Source organism: Camelus bactrianus, chromosome 1 (assembly GCF_048773025.1).
Source record: "Camelus bactrianus isolate YW-2024 breed Bactrian camel chromosome 1, ASM4877302v1, whole genome shotgun sequence".
NCBI classification, from domain to species: Eukaryota; Metazoa; Chordata; class Mammalia; order Artiodactyla; family Camelidae; genus Camelus; species Camelus bactrianus.
Window position 1 is genome coordinate 99,383,052 of NC_133539.1, and position 6,283 is coordinate 99,389,334.

General features: G+C 40.5%; 1 non-coding gene across 1 annotated transcript; it reads left to right on the plus strand.

The window, feature by feature from the left end:
* The first annotated feature begins 6,001 nt into the window (after window positions 1-6,001).
* On the plus strand, window positions 6,002-6,074 carry TRNAV-AAC (transfer RNA valine (anticodon AAC)). Its single transcript has one exon. It is a non-coding gene; the product is annotated as a tRNA-Val (tRNA).
* The last annotated feature ends 209 nt before the right edge of the window (window positions 6,075-6,283 follow it).

A 6,283-nucleotide genomic window follows, 5' to 3' on the forward strand; every position in this document is an offset into this window, starting at 1 on the left:
ATCTCAGACTAGAATTTTAGTAGCCTCGCCAGGACTTTCAGGTAAGTTTCACTTACTCACTTCAAGAGCTCTTTATGTTCAGAACTAAATATCCCCTATATTGATTAACTAACCCAGAAGGCCAAACTTCAGGGTCATCTTTGGCAATGTCTTCTTGTCGGCTCTTAGATTCAAATGAATTAGTTTGAGTCTAACTGCTGTCTTTAAGTCTGTCTCCTACTGTCTTTTCCCCACGCTACTGAAGTCCTTACTGTTTTCTGGACATGCTACTTCATATGACACTTCATCTCTCCGGAATGACTTGTCCCTCTTTTGTCTTATGCCTCAGCCTTCAAAGCCCATCTTGAAATGGTTCCTCCTCCAGGGGCCATCCTTGCCCCAGCCCCTGCTCTGGTGCAGAACCATGTCTTCCTTTGCTTCTCTCATACCGTGTTTCACCCTGAATAATTACAGTCCTTTGTGTCCTCCATGGGAACAGGAACACGTTGGGCTGAAACAAAACTTCTTCATCTTTACATTTCCAATGCCTAATATATTACCTGACATATAATATATGGTAACAATGAAAGAATAAAAATAAAATAAAATAAAAATGCTCTCTCTAAAAAGCACAGAACATCCAGTAGATGACTTTGGGCAAATAACAATCTGCCTGAGTCCCCTTTCTTATCTCAAGATTAGATGTGCTATAACAAGGGGGTAAGAGAAGAAGTACTGCAGAAGTGGAGCCCAGTCTCACCAGCAGCACCCAAGAAATACCACAGGTGCAGAGTACTCAGGGGCTGGAAGCAGCATGGGGCTGGGAATGAAAGATGAGATTATTACTGAAATACAGACAAAGCTTTGGGGCAAGTGCCCTGCTCTTATGACTAAGTACAGTTTTTATGCTCTCAAAAGATGGAAGCCTCAACTCAGACAGGCAAGAAGGATCAACTCAAAGCAGTTTTGAAAATTAAAGCATTCCTTTGGAAAGGGAAAAAAAGTGAATGAGTTGGATTAAATCATATCTCATGCTTGACGTACTGTTGTCATTTAAAAACTGATCTTAGAAAACATTCATGCTTCACATACACCACACTGTTTGTTTCATTATCGTCCTTGGTAGGAAAAAAAAAAGTCCTTTTTTTCATAGCTGTATCGTAAGTGGCCCCAGACATCGAAGTGAGTACGCAGTGCTAGTGACATTCTAACTTCTGGTTATTGCACGTGTGTGCCCTGGAGTGCCCTAGGTCAAGGTAGTGTATCTAAAGGTACATTTTAGACACGATAGTATAATTGTGTTTGAAATATCTAGTACAAATATGTTTGAAAGAGATTTGTTACCATACAACAAAAAGAACCAAAAATGTCAGAGATGAAAGGTCAGAGAACTTTTGCAATTACAGTCTGGAGCTCTACTCCACACATGACATTTGAAAGTGTGTAAAGATCATAAAGCTTCTTCCCTTACCCACGAGCCCAGATCAAGAACAAGAGGGCTTCAAAGGGCTTAGCAGAGATGTCCTCACTTCTTGCACACTCTCTACATCAAGGGATCCCAGAAATCTGCAATGTCCAGCCTAAGAGTCCTTTCTGCCCAAAAGAGAGGACTGAGCATAAAGGAAAGGTACAGAAAGGAACATAAAGGGCGGAGAACTTCCTCTGAATCACTCTTTACCCATAAATGGACCTGTTTTCTGATCCTCAGGGCCAAGGGTATTGATTTGATATAAATTTTCTTTAAAAATACTCTGTGGAACCGAAAGCCTCAAGTGTTCATCAGCAACACACAATCAGCCTGAGACAACTCAAAGAAATGCAACCAATTTCTGTAAGTTGATTTTCTTTCCTGCAACTTTGTGTATTTATTTATTAGTTCTAATAGTTTTTGGTGGAGTCTTCAGGGTTTTCCGTATATAGCATCATGTCATCTGTAAACAGCAATAGTTTTGCTTCCTGCTTTCCAACTCGAATGCCTTTTATCTCTTTTCCATGTCTAGTTACTGTGGCTAGAACTTTTAATATTAAGTTGATTAAAAGTGGTAATAGTGGTCATCCTTGTCTTGTTCCTGATCTTAAAAGAAAAGCTTTCAGCTTTTCACCATTAAGTGTGATATTAGCTGTGGGTCTGTCATATACGGCCTTTATTACATTGAGGTATGTTCCCTCTATACCTTGTCTGTTGACAGTTTTTATCATAGACGGATGTTAAAGAAACAGACTTACAGCCATAGAAAGCAAACTTACGCATCCTCTAATCTGCTGTTCATTCCCTCTAGTGTGTTTCTCATGTCCATTATATATTCTCTAGTTCTGATTGGTTTTTTTGTTTGTTTGTTTTGTTTTCTATCTTTAAGTTCTCACTGAGTTCATCCATTTTTCTCTTGAGTTCAGTGAGCATCTTTACAATCATTACCTTGAACTCTTTATCTGGTAAACTGCTTATCTCCATTTCATTTAGCTCTTTATCTGAAGTTTTGTCCTTTTTGTTTCGAAGGTATTCCTTTGTCTCCCCATTTTGCCTAACATTCTGTGTTTGTTTCTGTGTATTAGATATATCAGCTTTGTCTCCCAGTCTTGAAGAGTGGCCTTATATAGAAGGTGGAGTCTAATGATGCTACTGCCCCTGGTCACCATAACCATGTGTCCCAGGAGCATCCCCTGTGTGGGTTGTGTGTGCCCTCCTGTTGTGGCTGGGCCTTAGTTTCTCTGAGCATGGTAATGGGTGCAGCTGGCCCCTAGCCCAGCTTGCTTAGAAGTCTGGCGTGATCACTGCAGGTGCACTGAGGTGTGGGGTTGGCTCCCAGCACTACTGGCTGCAAGGCCTGGCCATGTTTGCTGAGTGCACTGGTTTGCTGAATTGGCCCCCAGGAACAGGAGCTACTTTGGCGGGGCACCAGTGCCCAACCAGGGCCACCTGCTAGGTAAGGCTGTGAGGAAGATGCTTTAGATGGGTACTGGTGCTGACCAGGGCCACCTGCCAGGTGGGGTGGGATGGGAGCTGCTTTGAAAGGGGCAACTGAGATGAGTGGGTTAGGCAGAGCAGGTCTTTAGGGGAACACGGAGGTGGGGCACACTGTGTTAGCTAGGTTGATGGAGGGTGACAGAAACGGCGCCTGACAATGCTGGGCCAGCTAGGTGAAAAAAGAGTTGGAATAAAATGGCTTACATCCTTAGATAAATTTTCATCAGATTCCTACCCATCAGGCACACACCCTATAATTTGTCAATGACTCTTCTCATATGACCCAGGTAGTTTTCAAGCTGTTGCCTCTGCACTGGGACCCAGAGTGAGTGAGTTTGTGTGCAAGCCCTTCAAGAGGAGAGACCCAGTTTCCAACAGCCCTCTAGCTCTCCTGGATATAAGCCCCACTGGTTCTCAAAGCCAGACATTGTGGGTGCTCATCTTCCAGGTGCAAGTCCCCTGGGCTGGGGAGCCCAACATGCCCTTCAGGGGTTGTAGTATCTCTCCTGTTTAGGGGTCACAGAACCTGGAGTGTGGGTTCTGAATAAACTGCGTCTCTGCCCCTCTTACTCATCCTGATGTGGCCTTTTATTTATATCCTCAGTTGTAGAAAATCTGTTCTGCTAGCCTTACAGCTGTTCTTAGGGGTAGTTACTCTACACGCAGTTGTAGTTCCGGTGTGTTCGTGGGGTGAGGCGATCACGGGATCTTCCTACTCTGCTATCATCAGCCAGACTCCCATGTATAAAACTGGGAACTTAAAAAAAAAAGATTCAGTGCAGTGTTTAAAATGAAAGTCAAAACGATGGTTACTTCTTGTAGGGTGTATGATCAAGAAGGGACATAGAAGGAGCTTCTGAATGATCAAAAGTTCAATTTTGTACTTGAATGATGATGACATTAAGGGAGTTGTTTTTCACTTGTTCATTTATGTTTCATGCATTTTTCTGTATATGCTGATCTTCACAATTATGCAGACATATATGGGAAGAGAATTCTTCCCAAAAGCTTCCTTTATTAATCTGCTTTCTAGGGCTCTGAAAGGAGTCTTGCTCATCATAATAGTCCTGCACTCTCTGAGCTATCTTCCGGTATCCAGTCATCACCACTTCCAATAATCCTGAGCGCTAACTATCTATTAACTAGCTATCTAGTTAGCTATCTTCCACCCTCTTATCGAATACTATCAGATGACCTCCAAAAGCAACAGGTTCAAAACAACTCAATCACTTCTCCCTGAAGCTTCTTTCCTCATTAGCTTCTCTCCAGATTTTTTAACCTGTGTTTGTTTCTTAATTAAAAGAGAACCTGACCTAAGCTAAGCCAATCAAATTCTTTCCCTGTGATTTTTCTGAATTACAACTAAGAGGATCAGTCCTTTGGGATAGGTGTGTGTCAGAGGTGGCAAGACTCAAGGATGCCCGGTTACCATATATCCTAGAAGAGAAAACCAGTCTGCGGGACAAGAGATCTGAGCTGACACAGAGAAAAGAAGTCACAACAGATAGAGAAACAGAGTCTGGCAAGAGTCAAGTCCTGTACACCAGATGAGGTTCTGCTTATCCTTGCCCTTCACGGACATGTGAGTGGCATTTTTATTCAATAAATAAAATACTACTCAGAGGATCTAGGTAAACTGCTGTTACTCACACTCCTCGTTGTATATGACAACGACCATGAGATTTCTGCATGAACAACAAATTACTGTAATATACCTATAAAATAATGATGGCTTTATAATTTATGCACAGTTTACCTCTGATACACCCAGAAAATTTATACTGTATTTTTTAACTTATGAGCTACGTATAATGCTTAGAGCTATTAAATTAAGTATGTAGTATTTACAATACATTTGAAAAAGAAGGAGATCCTGCCCATCTACAACAATTGGATGAACCCTGAAGGCATTGTGCTGTGTGAAATTAGCCAGACAAAGACAAAGACTACATGGTATCACTTACATGTGGAATCCAAAGGGGGAAAAAAGTAAGGCAAACTCATAGAAACAGAGGATCGAGTAGGAGTTACCAGGAGTATGGAGACAGGGAAAATGAGGGAAAATTAGTCAAAGGGTACAAACTTTCATTTATAAGTAAGTTCTGAGGATCTAATGTACAGCTTGGGGCTCATAGTTAATAATATTGTACTGAATACTTAAAATCTGCTAAGAGAGTAGATTTTCACCGTTCTCATTAAAAAAGAAAAGGTAACCATGTGAGGTGTATATGTGTTAAGTAACTTGACTGTGGTAATCATTTCACAATGTATGTGTATGTCAAATCATCATCATGTTGTACATGTCATGTAATATATTACAACTGTATTTGTCAATTAAACCTCAATAAATGTGAAATAATACATATTTTTCAGGTTGAATGCAGTCTCTAATTAATGTTAATTAACTTAAGGGAACCTACCTAACATCTGTCTAAGAATGATGTCTTCATATTGATTTCAACAATTTGAACAAAAGCAGGAGATGGAGTTTCCCTTTTCTTGGAGCCATTTTAATGTGTGAATAAAATGTATATGTCAGTCTAACAACTGAAAAGTTCTACAAGGCAGAAGAAAATGAGGTAAGACTTCAGCTAAAAAATCAATAAAAGGAAAAGACACATTTTTAAGGAATAAGGAATAGACTTTAGAACGCATGCCCATTCACATCACATCATCTTATGCAGATCCATATGCTGCCTAATATTTACTTAAAATGGGTGATCTCCATAGCAACCAGTGAATCAAATGGTACATGAGCTGACTGTGAAGTGCAGATATTTGTCTTTCTTACAGTAAAACTGACTATCTAATAAACACAATTGATTATGCAACCCTATTGTTTTAACCTCATGTATGTGGGATAATAGATTTTTTAAATATGTGTTCTCCAGCCTACAGTTGGTGGCATCACTATTGTTTTTCCATTAATTTAGCTTTCAGCTTTCTTTACTTTGATGATTTAAAAATGGAGATTAGCAAAGTTAAAACCAATGAGATTGATTTGAGTATGGAGTGTGGTCAGCAGAATAATAGCCCTCAAAGATGCCCGAGCCCGGGGGAGGGTATAGCTCAGTGGTAGAGCGTGTGTTTAACATGCACGAGGTCCTGGGTTCAATCCCCAGTATCTCTGTTAAAAAATAAATAAACAAACAAACCTAATTACCTCTCCCACTTAAAAAAAATGTGAAAAAAAAAGATGTCCAAGCCCTGGTCCCTGGAACCTGTGAGGATGTTACCTTACGTGGAAAAGGGACTTTGCAGATGTAATTAAGGGTTCAGACGTTGAGATGGAGGGATTATCCAGGATTATTTGAGTGAGCGCAGTCTAATCACATGAGC